Genomic DNA, 13,686 nt, shown 5'->3' with positions numbered 1-13,686 from the left:
TACAGCAGAATCATAGTTCCCCACTGTGAGGGAAGGCAATAGTGTTCAGTCACCTTTCTATTTGGTCACCCGTGGTCGGGGCCTTTGGGCCCTCCGCAGTTGTTGCTAAGGGCGACACGATGTTTCAGGCACTCTCGCCGGGATGATCGGAGCTTCGATGTCGGAACAGAGAACACTCTCAGCGCCTTGGAGTTTCCGAATCGGTCACTTCCTACCGGAGACCGCAGCTTCCGAAGTCCACAGGCTGAGCTGGATGGAGTTCCAACACTAGCGATCCTCGGCAAAGATCCCAGGCTCTACGATGTTAAAAGTCAGCGCTGCCCGCGGCTGGAAGCCCCGCAAACCACAGCTCCACGTCAGCTGGCCCAACACTGGCCCAACACTCCAGATAAGGCATCGCCCGCTCCACGATGGTCATTCAGTGCTGCGCCGCCGCTGAAGCTCTGGCTGGTCTCCGGCGGGAAAGGCCGCGCCAATCCAGATGGTAGGCCGCGAGGAGGGGGGGCGAAGATGTGACTCGGAGAATAGACGCATCCCGACCAGGAAGTGACTGATAAAAACGGTTCCCCCCTTCCACACCCACCTCCCCCACATAAAAAAGACTAAGAAACCTCCAGGAACATACTTTTAAACAGACTAAAAATGACAAAAGGGGTGAAAGGACGGACAGACTGCTGGTGAGGCTGCCACGCACGGTGCCAGCCGATGGCGTATCTTGACATTCTTGACACTTGAGATATATGTGTTTAATATTGCGTCCATTGACTCAAACAGCGCAGGGTTATATCGGTCCCAATCTCCCTTTTTATCAACTGATCTAAAACTGGGTTTGCACAGTGCTGCAAATGGATTTTAATAGACAGTAGAAATGCACTGAAAAATTTTGCTGAAATATTTTGCCCGGAAATAAATAAAACCAATTTATATTTTCTGCTGTGCTTTCGTTACGGCTGCCATTGCCCTTTGGGCACCGACTCAATGCAAAAAGAAGAATGTAATATTGCCAAGTGCACTTTGATGGTTTAGCATTCGAGGATTACTGAAAAGAGAGAGCAAGTCTATTATTTTGCTGAAAGAACGACAAAAGGTGCAAAAGGTCCCAATAAAACACACCAATTTGAAAATCTGGATTTATCACGCAGATTTTATCGTGACAGATTAAATGCCTGGGATTGCAAATCAAAAACCTGCAAGTTTTATCAGTCAAACAGATATCAGTGGTACTTATTGTCGAGAGTTATTGAGGCTCCGCATCTGCTGAAGATGGCAGCTGTGTACACTGGCAATCAGTAGCACGTTACACATGTCTCAGACACTGATCGAAAGGGTGTGCTGCTGGAGTTGGTTCAAAAGAGGAGGGGTGCCTTGCTATTGTGGAGTGGCCAGGTGGGTGGGAGGGAGTGAAATCTATCTCAAGAACGAAGGGAGGCCCGAGGGGGAGGGGGGGGGGTGGGGTACGAGGAGTGGGGGTCTTGCCACATTCGTCGGGAGGAGTTGACGGGAATGTTTGGTGAACTTTCGTTACATTGTTGGCGCCAAAATGTGGCGACACTAATGTACTGCCTTGGTGAAGTCTGCAACATGATATTACTGGGATGTATGCAAAATGAAACATTTCACTGTACCTGAGTACATGTGACAATAAATTATCATTGAATCATTGAATCTCTCTACCATGATATCCACCTTTTAACCTCCTTCTCTTAGAAACATAGAAACATAGAAAATAGGTGCAGGAGTAGGCCATTTGGCCCTTTGAGCCTACATCGCCATTCAATATGATCATGGCTGAACATCCAACTCAGTATCCTGTACCTGCCTTCTCTCCATACCCCCTGATACCTTTAGCCACAAGGGCCACATCTAACTCCCTCTTAAATATAGCCAATGAACTGGCCTCAACTACCTTCTGTTGTAGAGAATTCCACAGATTCACCACTCTCTGTGTGAAAAATGTTTTTCTCATCTCGGTCCTAAAAGATTTCCACCTTATCCTTAAACTGTGACCCCTTGTTCTGGACCTCCCCAACATCAGGAACAATCTGCCTGCACTAGCCTGTCCAACCCCTTAAGTATTTTGTAAGTTTCTATATGATCCCCCTCTCAATAGCGAGTACAAGCCGAGTCTATCCAGTCTTTCTTCATATGAAAATCCTGACATCCCAGGAATCAGTCTGGTGAACCTTCTCTGTACTCCATCTATGGCAAGAATGTCTTTTCTCAGATTAGGAGACCAAAACTGTACGCAATACTCCAGGTGTGGTCTCACCAAGACCCTGTACAACTGCAGTAGAAACTCCCTGCTCCTATACTCAAATCCTTTAGCTATGAATGCTAATATACCATTCGCTTTCTTCACTGCCTGCTGCACCTGCATGCCTACTTTCAATGACTGGTGTACCATGACACCCAGGTCTCGTTGCATCAGCTTTGTGTCTCCGGAACTTGTCCTTTGACAGAATGTTGGCCAGTTTGTCAAACCTGCAGAAAAACCCTTAGAATCTGGTGCTCTCTCACCCTCCTAGGTCTCTTCTGCAGCTTGTAGTCCTGTGCTGCCTAGACTCTGCTCTTCCTCACATTCCACAAGCCTTCTACCTTCTGCACATGTAGAGCAACACCACAAAATGTCCACTGTGAATTAACTGAAACACTATTGAAATAGCATAACCAAAATTTGGGGAAAGTGTGCCAAAAGTGGTCCTGATGTATCCTGTGAGTTCTCTGTGAATTTCTAGCAGTGGGTGAACAGTGAAAAGTGATGGAAAGTAACAATGATCAGGCCTGAGGGATTTATTTACTCCCACTCAGCTTGAGTCTTGGCATCATCCTCATAAATCTTCACTTTACTTGTTCCTGCTTAATGGTATCTTTCCTATAGCAGAGGGACCACACAAAAAAAAACAATACTACAATTGTGACCTCACCAGTGTTGTACCAATGCAAGGTAATGTCCAACTTCTATATATCCAATTCCCTGACTGATGAAGGCTATGATGCCAAAAATCATTACAACCCTATCTACATGTGACGTCGCTTTCAAGGAATTATTTAATTGGATATCTATATCCTTCTGCTCTACACAATCTCCCGGGCCCCTACCATTCACTGTAAAGGTTGTGCTCTAATTTGATTTCCTCAAATGCAGCCTAACTCTCATTAATCTGAATTAACCATTCCTCAACCCACGTTCCCTTCTAAATGGTAAACCAGAAATCAGAAATGCAAAGTGACTTGAGAGGATTCCCAGCACTAGAGTAGAGTCTAGGACTAGAGGTCATAGCTTTAGAATTAAAGGACGTTCTTTTAGGAAGGTGAGGGGGAGGAATTTCTTCAATCAGAACGTGGTGAATCTATGGAATTCTTTGCTACAGAAGGCTGTAGAGGCTGTGTCAGTGGATATTTTCAAGGCAGAGATAGATACAATTTTGATTAGTACAGGTGTTAGAGGTTATGGGGAGAAGGAAGGATAATGTGGTTTGAAGGGAGAGATAGATCAGCCATGATTGAATGGTGGAGTAGACTTGATGGGCCGAATGGCCTAATTCTACTCCAGTCACTTTTGACCTTATGACCTTATGACCATCTTCACTATCTACGATACCACCAATTTTAGTGTCACCTGCAAAGTTACTAATCATACCTTGTACATTTGTATCCAGATCATTCATATAGATTGACAGGCAGTAATGGGCCTAGGACCAATCCCTGAGGCACATCAATGGTCACAGGCCTCCAGTCCAAAAAACAAGATTCCACCAACACTTCTCTGCTTCCTAACATGAAGCCAATTCCTTATCCAGTTAGTTAGGTCTTCCTGGATATTATGTGATCTAACTTCCAGAACAGTCTCCATGCAGTACATTATCAACGGATGGAACAAACTGCTTGAGGAGGTAGGTTGTCACCTGTGTGGTCATAGGTTGACGGATGTGTGGTCGTATATGAACGTCCTGATGGGTCGCCGGTTGTCGGCAGCTTGCTGTAGCTTGACGTCGACTAGGTGGCAGCTTGTCGCAGCTTGTCGTAGACATTGGTATGGGGGAGGGTCCAGTCGCCACTTTTTCGGTAACCTGCTATGACTGTGACAGTCGCCGGCATTCGTCAAAAAAATCACCTAAGTGGGACAGGCCCTTAGGGTTTCTCACTCCTGCCAGCCTTGCCCTTTATTCTGACAAGAACATGCCTATCAAGGACTCTCACTTTCACCCTTTTAAAAAAAAATCTTCTTTCTTGATGTCCCTTTGTTGAGCCAACTCCAATCAACTTTTGCAAATTGATGTCTAATATCATCAAAGTTATGCACAGCAGACCAAGTGCTTAAAGAAGGCAATGTGAGGGCACGTGTAATGAAACAAGGTTTAATTTTGCCCAGAGACTGCTTTCAGAACACAGTTCGAAACATATCTTGTAGTGACCACAATCTTATTCACGATGCTATTTATTTACTAATGCCTTGGGAAAACACGACATGGCTATTTTTTTAGTAATAATAAGAAATTAATGGCATAACAGTGCTTGGACAATGTTGCCACAATGCAACTTTCAGAGACAGGAGCTTTTTAGGGAGCAGTTGTTCGATATTCATGGCATGTGCTGTAATCTCAGAGAGTGAATGAAGCAGGTACTGATTCATTTGCCACTAACTATTACACCCTAGAAGATCATTAGAGGGCTTCCACTCTCCATTAAACTTTTACTACCTTCAAAGGTATATTGTTCTCCTGCTGGCATTGTTGCATGTTTTAAATGGATTTTCCCCTCGCTTGAGGAAGCAGTATAACCACTTTGTTAAATCAGTCCATAATTATCCCCAAATCCTCCTACCATGCAGATATCAGACTCTGAAGTGCTCCTTGCAGATGTCATAGAGCACGTTTATTGGCTGTAAATTTCCAATACCTTGGCTTTGATTTGTTTTTAAAAATCACAAGTTTTTAAGGTGGTATTTATTATGGTGCAAATAACTCGCATGGGTCATTGGAGATGCCACAGCTTGTGGCTCTAAAGTCACCTTGGATCAGTGATGTGCACTGCAGCGGGTAAAAGTGTTTATGTCGATAAATATAAGTTCTCTGTCCTGGTGGGGCTGAGTCCATAAGGCAAGAATGGGAAGGGAACAAAAATATATATGGACGGGAAAGGTATGGAGGGTTATGGTCTGAACGCAGGTGTATGGGACTAGGGGAGAATACGTGTTTGGCACGGACTAGAAGGGTCGAGATGGCCTGTTTCCGTGCTGTAATTGTTATATGGTTATATGGTTATATGGAATAGATAGGATAGATGCACAGAGTCCTTTACCCCAAGTATGGGAATCAAGAACCAAAGATCAGAGGTTTTAAGGAGAGAGGGGAAAGATTAGGAATCTGAGCAGCAACTTTTTCACGCAGAGGGTGGTAGGTATATGAAGTAAGCTGCCAGAGGAGGTAGTTGAAGCAGAAATTATAATCACATTTAAAAGATATTGGGAAAGGTACTTGGATAAGAAGGGTTTAGAAGGATTTGGGCCAAATGCCGGCAGGTGGGACTAGTGTAGTTGGGGCATACTGGTCGGCATGGACAAGCTGGGCCAAAGGGCCCATTTCCGTGCTCTATGACTCTATGATTCTATGACTATGAAACAAATGTTGCAGGTCTTACATTGTGGGTATGAAATCTGTTCTCTCTGATAACGGTCTTCCAGCGCATGAGGTGTTGTAATATCACTTCCCCGAACAGGAGGTGAGAGCGGTAAAAAGGTCACAAATGGTGCACAACTCCAAAAGAGACCTTGGCTGCTCCTCTCGAGCTGCCCTGTGCCGTCTGCAGGTGTGACCAGCATCTGCATGCTCCTCACAACAATAGGCAGGGAGCGGTGGTGCCCTACAAACATGCAGGGCATTCTGTGGGCAAGCATTCCTTCCTATCACTGTCATCAAGCTCTGAAAGGCTAGCGGCCCAACCACGCCTGAGTGCTGGCATTCGTGGTTATTTGATAAGCTGCAGGAACTTTCCTCGCTGGCTCAATAAAGGCGCCAGCATCTGCACAACACAAAGTATAACCACTGGACCGTTCCGTCAATGCATCTGCACCTGTCCAAAGAGGCCTTGAAAATATTGCTTAAAATGTTTGCTTTCATTGTGTGCGTGGCAAAAGGAAACAGCTTTGATGAGGTTTACAATCCTACATTTCCAACTTACGTGGGAGGTTCAGCTACATGTTAGTTCCATTCAGGAATCATAAAAGAGCCTTTGTTTTTCAATGGGGTTATTTAAAACAACAATAGTATAGATTTGGGAGTTCGTACAAGGGGTTTGTGTCAAACAAGAAATGCAGACAACACCATAAAACACAATAAGTGAGGCTCAACCAGTTTTAGAATAGCAATTGAGACCTGTAACCAAGATTAAGTTACAGCATTTCAATAGCTACACATTTTTCAAAAAAATATTTTGAAAAAGTTAAAGGATCTCCATTTGAGCATAGCCATAGCGTCAATCAATATGGATATTGAAGGTCCCACTGATTTTAGGATAAATCTATTGCCCAGTTGTACTATTTGGTTACAAAGTCATATGATCAATAGTGAAAAATTAAGAGGTTGAATTTAGTTTAATTTAGTTTAGTTTAGTTTAGAGATACAGAGTGGAAACAAGCCCTTTGGCACACTGAGTCTGTACGGACCAGCAAACCCCATAAACAATAACTATTCTATACACTAGGAACAATTCACAATGTTACTGAAGCCAATTAGCCTACAAACGTGTATGTCTTTGGAGTGTGGGAGAAAACCGGAGCACCTGGAAAAAACACACGCAGGTCACAATGAGAACGTACAAACTCAGTACAGACAGCACCGTTGTCAGGATCAAACCCGCGTCTCTGGCGCTGTAAGGCAGCAACTTTACATCTGCACCATTGTGCCTCCCCCCCGACTTTATCAGTGTTTGAGCAGGCTGTATAATTCCTCATATATGTGATGAGGATTAAATTGCCTGGCACCTGAAAATGGATGTGAGAATCGCTAAACTCGATTTTTATCTAGCTGGTTAATTGTGATCCATGCAACACATTAAATTCATGCTGCCTGTTGTTTAAACCAACTGCTAAGTGGAGACAGTGCTATTTATTCTGCTCATTGACTGCACTGATCAACAGGGGACGATATTGTAAATAGTTACTCCCACATGAAGGCACCCTGCAACACTTAAAGGAACATTGTGTTGTGGCTGTAAGAATCAGAGTGTTCTGTTTAATCTTAATACTTCAACCAATGTTAGAAAGTATAAGGGAATGTGAACAACTATTCCGGGAGCATTGAGAATACTGTTGCAAAATATGGAGAGAAGGTCAGAAGATCAGGAGGCAGTGGGAATGATATGTACTGGAGTTCAATGCAAGGTGTTCAGTCTGATCTTAACATGCATAAAGGTTTGGCTGGGTTTTTACCAGGGTTTTATGTCTATTTTTGTTAATCTTGCTGAGTGCACATATCAGCAATGGTAACCTCTCCACAGAGGGCAATCACAGAAGCAATCAAAACAGTGACACAAGATAAGCCCCCACAGTATGGTGACACTTGTTATCTTGGAGAGCAACTATTAACCATATCAACAATCTAAAATAAAAAACATATATATATATACCTCATCCTTGCCTGACACTGTCACCTGGCTTACACATGCAAAACATTACTTGCGCAACTAATGCCCAGTTTGCTTACGCATGCAGCATTTTTAACCTTGGCAGTGATATCATCCATAGTTTGCAGGAGAAGGCAGTAAACATGGGTAAACAATGGCAAAGAACGTGAAGAGGACGAGGACAGCATCTTATTTAAAATCCCACAAAGGAGTTAATGTTATAAATCATGATCAGGGGCATTGTTAATGCCATAGCCACATGAGAAATAGAAAAGATATATGTAAACTATCTGCACACCTCCATCCCACTCACACTCTGACCTGTCGCTTTGTGGCCCCCTGTGCTTTTTCAATGAGGCCCAACACAAGCAGGAGGAACAGCAGCTCATCTTTCATCTGCACACGTTCCAGCTCTGGACTCAATGTTGAATTCTACAATTTCAGGAAACTTGACATCTGCCTGCGTCAGTTGCCCATCTGTAACATTGACACAGCTTGTATGTTTCTACCCACCTCAATTTTCTTTTCTTATTTTTAACTCTTTTTCCCTCAAAAACGAGATGATATACCTAGCTTAACCTTGGGCATGTCCTCATGCTCTGCATTTCATAACTCCTACATTCTTTTGTCTATGTTCTCACTTTCTAACTGCTTCTATTCACTCAATGACCATGCAACTTTATGATTTATCCCTGTGATCAGCCTGTTTCATCCTATCAAAAGCATCTTCCCTCCCACTCTCTCTGCAGCTTAACATGCTTCTTCTGTCTCTACCCAGTTCCGATGAATGGCCTTTACCCTGAAACGTTGACTCTTTTCCTCTTCCTACAGACACACCTGACCTGTTGAGTATTCCAGCATTCTCTGTTTTTTATGATGTCAAGTTATCTCGCATCTAATCTTTTCCTCTACTTCACTTGCAGAACACAAAAGCACGACCTTCTTACTTCCCCTATATCCTCTGTATCCTCAGCTCAACCCAATGTTTATCCATTTTTTCATTTTGCATATCCTGAGTTATCAACGGACACTGGTGTGAAAGCTGTACATATTTCCAAACCTCAGGTTAATTCTTCTACCGACTGCCCCAAGATAATGTGGAAACAAAGAACTGCAGATGCTGGTTTATACCAAAGAAAGACACAAAGTTCTGGAGTAACTCAGCGGGTCAGGCAGCATCTCTGGAGAAAAAAAGACGGGACCCTTCTTCGTTCCTTTTCTCCAGAGATGCTGCCGGACTCGCTGAGTTACTCCAGCACTTTGTGTTTATCCTTGCTCTAAGCTAATGCCCATTACTTATTGACGATGCAGCTAAAGGACAAATTTTATCTTATTCCTCCCTCACATTAGGCCTTCCATAAGTATATACACTTTACCTTTCCTCAGTTTCCACTGTTCCAAATATAACAATCTCAGCCTGTCCATTTTTTTCTCATAATCAAAACACAGCAGTGCCAGCATTAACTTTGTAAATCTTCTCTGTGGTTTAATTTGTGCTATCACATACTTTCTTAAATGTGGTTGCCGGAACTGTGTGGAACTCTAACTGGGGTCTAACGAATATTTTATCATCTTCCTGCTCTTATGTTCTATGCCTCAGCTATTGAAAAGAAAGATTCAGTTTGCCTTATTTGCCAACTAAGCCTGCTATGCAGCTAACTGTTGTGGATAGATACAGGTACTAAGAGGTGGTAGGTTGTAATGTCATAGAGTCATACGACAAGGAAACAGGCCCCTCTGTCCCAACATGTCCGTTCCAATCAACATGCCCCATCTAAGTTTGCCCCATTTGCTGGCATTTAGCCTATATCACCTTTAATCTTTCCTATCCATCTACCCGTCCAAATGTATTTAATATGGTGTTATAATGTCTGCCTCAATTACTTCTTCTGGCAGCTCATTCCATATACCCATCAACCTCTGTGTGAAAAAGTTACCACTCAGGTTCTTATTAAAAATTTCAGGTTCCTATAAAATAGTAAGATTAAACGAGAACTTACCAGTTTGAAGTTTGATCTGTATTTTATGAGGAGTTACGATGAGGGATTTCGTGAAGAACCCCGCTTCCACGCATGCGTGTCATTCTTCAAAGCAGCGGTGTGAGGTCACAGGAACCTATAATGATCTAACATAGTAAGATTATCAAAGAGATACCAGTTTTTGATATGATCATAAGAGGTTGGGAGCGGAGGGCACGAAATCCCTCATCGTAACTCCTCATAAAATACAGATCAAACTTCAAACTGGTAAGTTCTCGTTTAATCTTACTATTTTACTTCGGAGTCACGTGAGTGACTTCGTGAAGATTTCAAAGCTCTGTGACCTCATGCCGTGGAACGAGTCCATGCTTCACAACTGCCTTGGGTATTGGGAGAGAGCATCATTAGTAATTTTAAAACACAATTATACAAAGAGTTATGTGGTATAACGAAAAAATATAACATTTTTTAAAATTTGAGAATCATAACCCTGTAACCTTTCGGGCAAATTATTTTGTTGAACATAAAATGTTTTCTTAATACAATGATGGCTCCAAAAAATAACTGGTTTATTATAAAACCTGTGGAAAACCCTTTTTGAAATGACCCTCCTGCCATTCTGAGGATTTGGTCTGTGGGTACCTGTACAATATTGCTGCGGATGTTGCTGTAGTCCTGGTGGAATGAGAGTTAAAACATTAGTGTCTATTCCTGCCATTTTTAGGACCTATTTGAGCCACCTTGATATAGTTTGAGTCGTGACCCTATCATGCAGTTTCTTGTAAGAGATAAACAACTCCATACTCTGACCTCGAATGTTCTGAGTATATTCTATGTATTGTTAGATGTGTCTTGTTATACACAGTCGTTTGCCATATGGGTGTACCATAAAATCAAACCCTAGACCGGAGGAACCCGATCAGTTTTCTTTTATTAAATCCTGTATGACAACACCAGTTTCTCGGTGAGATGATCAGGGAGTCCAGGCGCAGTTTGCTTAATGGCTGGACTTGTTGTGCAGTAAATAACACCATGAGCATAACCATCTTCCTGGTCTGTTACTGAGGTGACAACGCTGTATGAGCTACAAGCTCCTCAGCATGTTGAGAAACGACACCCACGTCCCAGATTTCGGAGTATCTGGTTTTCTTACCAGGGGTGCGTTCCCACCGTGTGCCGCTCCGTTCCTTGTGATAGGTAATTGGAGAGTGCACTTGTGGCACTATTGATGGCACTGTAGCCCCATCGATTATCATAATGGAGGCTTGTTAAAAATCCAATACGGCCAGAATGTTCTTGGCCTTTTGGTCGAGGTTGTTGTCCAAGCAGAATATGCCCCACTTCTTGATGTGTCCAAGGTACTGCTTCCGTGTTGACAGTCTTAGTGCAGATGAGATGAGATTCATCGTCCTGTCTGACCGCCCAATGCCGTGTAGTGGGTCTTTAAAACTCTACAAATCAATAAATCCATAGTCTTATGGCATGGATGACTGCCTCCAGTCACTGGATAAATCAATAATTTTTGGCTAGGTTCATTAGGGAACATGGTTCTAACACCATCCCCTGTATGACTGAATACCATGATTTAGAAGGTCAGTCGGGTACTCTGAAAATTCCAGACGCCGAGTGTAGTTGAATTTCCCCTAGTACCCCATTGATGGGTCCGAATGGGGGAAACATCACCCTATGGCTATTTACATAACAATGCCAAGCTGGTTTTAGAATTTTAGTACATAATATTGGGCTAATGATTGCCCCTTTTGTAAGCTCTATATTGCCTGCCATATAGAAACCCGCAACTGACACCAAGTCTTTATCAATAATAAGAGCATCCATCTTAAAATGAATATCTAGAACAAATGTGTTTAGGGTTAAAATCAATGATAATCCTGCAACCCTACTCTATTTTATTTTTAATAAATATGTTTGATACAATTCTAATGTTCCATGAAAAGTATGCTTAATCCCACCTTATGTGTACAATTTTTGTAGCACCATGTGGTTTTTAGATTGTTTGGTTTATGTAAGGACAAAATGCCCTTCTGGTGTATGTTGTACTGTGGTTATTGGGATGAGTAAATCCTATCAGATAACCCTGAATACTGCTGAGATTATATGAATCTGTAGTGATTATATACCATACATAACTGTAGTGTTGCAACACCCCCTACCATCGTAGGTCCCTATTTTAACAGAAGAAAACCCCACCCACCTACCTCCATGGTACCGGTGGTTGTGTTATTTCCTTGGTTTTTTGAAAATAAGGTTCTGGTTTGATATCTCTTGTTCGGGGTTGTGTGGGAGGTTGAGGCTTCCGCATCTTCCAGGGTGGCCGCCCTGGCCATACCCTTAAACGGATCCTGCGGGTTATATTGATTTCTGACACTGCCACTGGTATGAGCCACATTTTTTATGGCCTTGCCTGTGGCTGGTATCATGCTCCAAAATAGGCCCTTGCGCTGGCCTTGATGAGCCCCAGTGTCTTGGCTTAGTCCACACACGGTTCTTTGGTTGCAAATGGTAGCGTTTTTGGGGTCCTAGTGCTGGCCGAATGGCCGCCTTCCGCGTGTAGTTCAGGTCATATTGCATATTATTAAACAGAGCTAGTGCGTCTTGATGGTCTTTGGTTACCTACGTTTAGTCCAGGGTGCGGGTGTATGCTATGATGCCTTCCGTCAATCCCTTTAAGGTTCTCTGGATCTTGAGGTCCTGGTTCCTGATGTTCGTCCATATGCTGCCAAATGCATTGGTTTACACTGGGCACCTGTAATGCCTCACCGTTGCCAGGTGGCAGATGTCTGGCCAGTGTTTGTAAATTTTTCTTGTTGGCGTTTGTGGCCAGACATGTAGTAATACTATTGCCATCCTGGATCCAAGTCTACCCATGTTTGACTTGGCTAAAGTAATCAGCCACCATGTCCAGCAGAGTCCCTGCTGTGTTAGGATCATGGGACGCTGTATTACCAGGCTCTGGCCCATCAGGGTCCTGCCTACTCTTTTTTATAGAGTTAGAGATCTCTAGGGTCCCGCACGGGGTACCCATGTGGGGCTTAACTGCTGCCCACTTGTCTTTTGTTCTGCGGACCCCTCTTGCAAGTCAACCCAGAACTGACCCACAGTGCTCCCCTCTGATGGGGTAGAAGCATTGTGCAGCCCTCTAAGAGGTACTGCTGTGGGTTTATCACGTTGGAGCAAGGCTCCATACACCGCTTCTTCCCGCTCCAGCCCTCTCGGGCGCTGGTTGCCGGCGGTTTTATGCAAAGTCGGACCCTTCTGAGTCCACTACTTTGTTTGATTTGTGTCTAGCCTTACCGCTCGGCCGCATGGATCTGGCCGGTGCGGGGCCGACATCGGGCACAGCTGATCCCACTACGGTTGATCCAAGTGCCGCTGGCTGCTGCTGGCTGCCCGCTGTTCCACGGTCCTCCTTCTCCAGCTTTGTCCTTCCTTCCGTGGAGTGGATATGGCCGGTGTGGAGGACATCTGGCACAGCTGATTCCATCTAGCCCATTTTCTTTGACCCGGCTCCAATGCTCTCAGCGCTCCTGGCTGCTCCTTCATCTCAGACCGCTGGGACCGACCCCCGTACTGATGGTACTGGTCCCTCGCGGTCGTTGCAGCCGGTCCACCCCAATCCAATGCCCTCAGTTCTGGGCATTCCTGTTTATATGGTCCTTAGATAAGGGACGTATTAGATATTAAAACTGATAATAAACAGATACTATACTTGATCTTAGCCAAAAGGCCAGGAAGCGATCTCTGTAACTAAAGAACCCGCTGGGACCGACCCCGGTACTCACAGTACTGATCCCTCACGGTCGATTGCAGCCAGTCAAGTCCACTGCTATGTCCTTGGCCTCGGCGCTGGCCGGTAGCGCTGCTTGAAGCCAGACTCGCTTCCAAAGCGAGACTGGCATAATGGTCGAGAAAATGAATTTTTCTCCTGGTGCGGGAGCGAAGTCGGGCACAGGTGTTTTCCCTCTCTGGGAAACGATGTGCCGCTGCCGCTGCCCCTGCCGCTGCCGCTGCTCCTGCCGCTGCCGGCTGCCGTTGCTGCTCTCCTGCCGGCTGCCTGCACTGCGCG

The 13,686-nt window shown here is 44.2% G+C and overlaps 1 pseudogene; it reads right to left on the bottom strand.

The window, feature by feature from the left end:
• Positions 1-13,254: 13,254 nt before the first annotated feature.
• Positions 13,255-13,359, bottom strand: LOC129697741 (U2 spliceosomal RNA; annotated as a pseudogene).
• Positions 13,360-13,686: the final 327 nt, after the last annotated feature.

This window comes from Leucoraja erinacea, chromosome 5 (genome assembly GCF_028641065.1).
Source record: "Leucoraja erinacea ecotype New England chromosome 5, Leri_hhj_1, whole genome shotgun sequence".
NCBI classification, from domain to species: Eukaryota; Metazoa; Chordata; class Chondrichthyes; order Rajiformes; family Rajidae; genus Leucoraja; species Leucoraja erinaceus.
The sequence above is the reverse complement of the archived record's forward strand: the minus strand, read 5'-3'. Positions and strand labels throughout refer to the sequence as shown.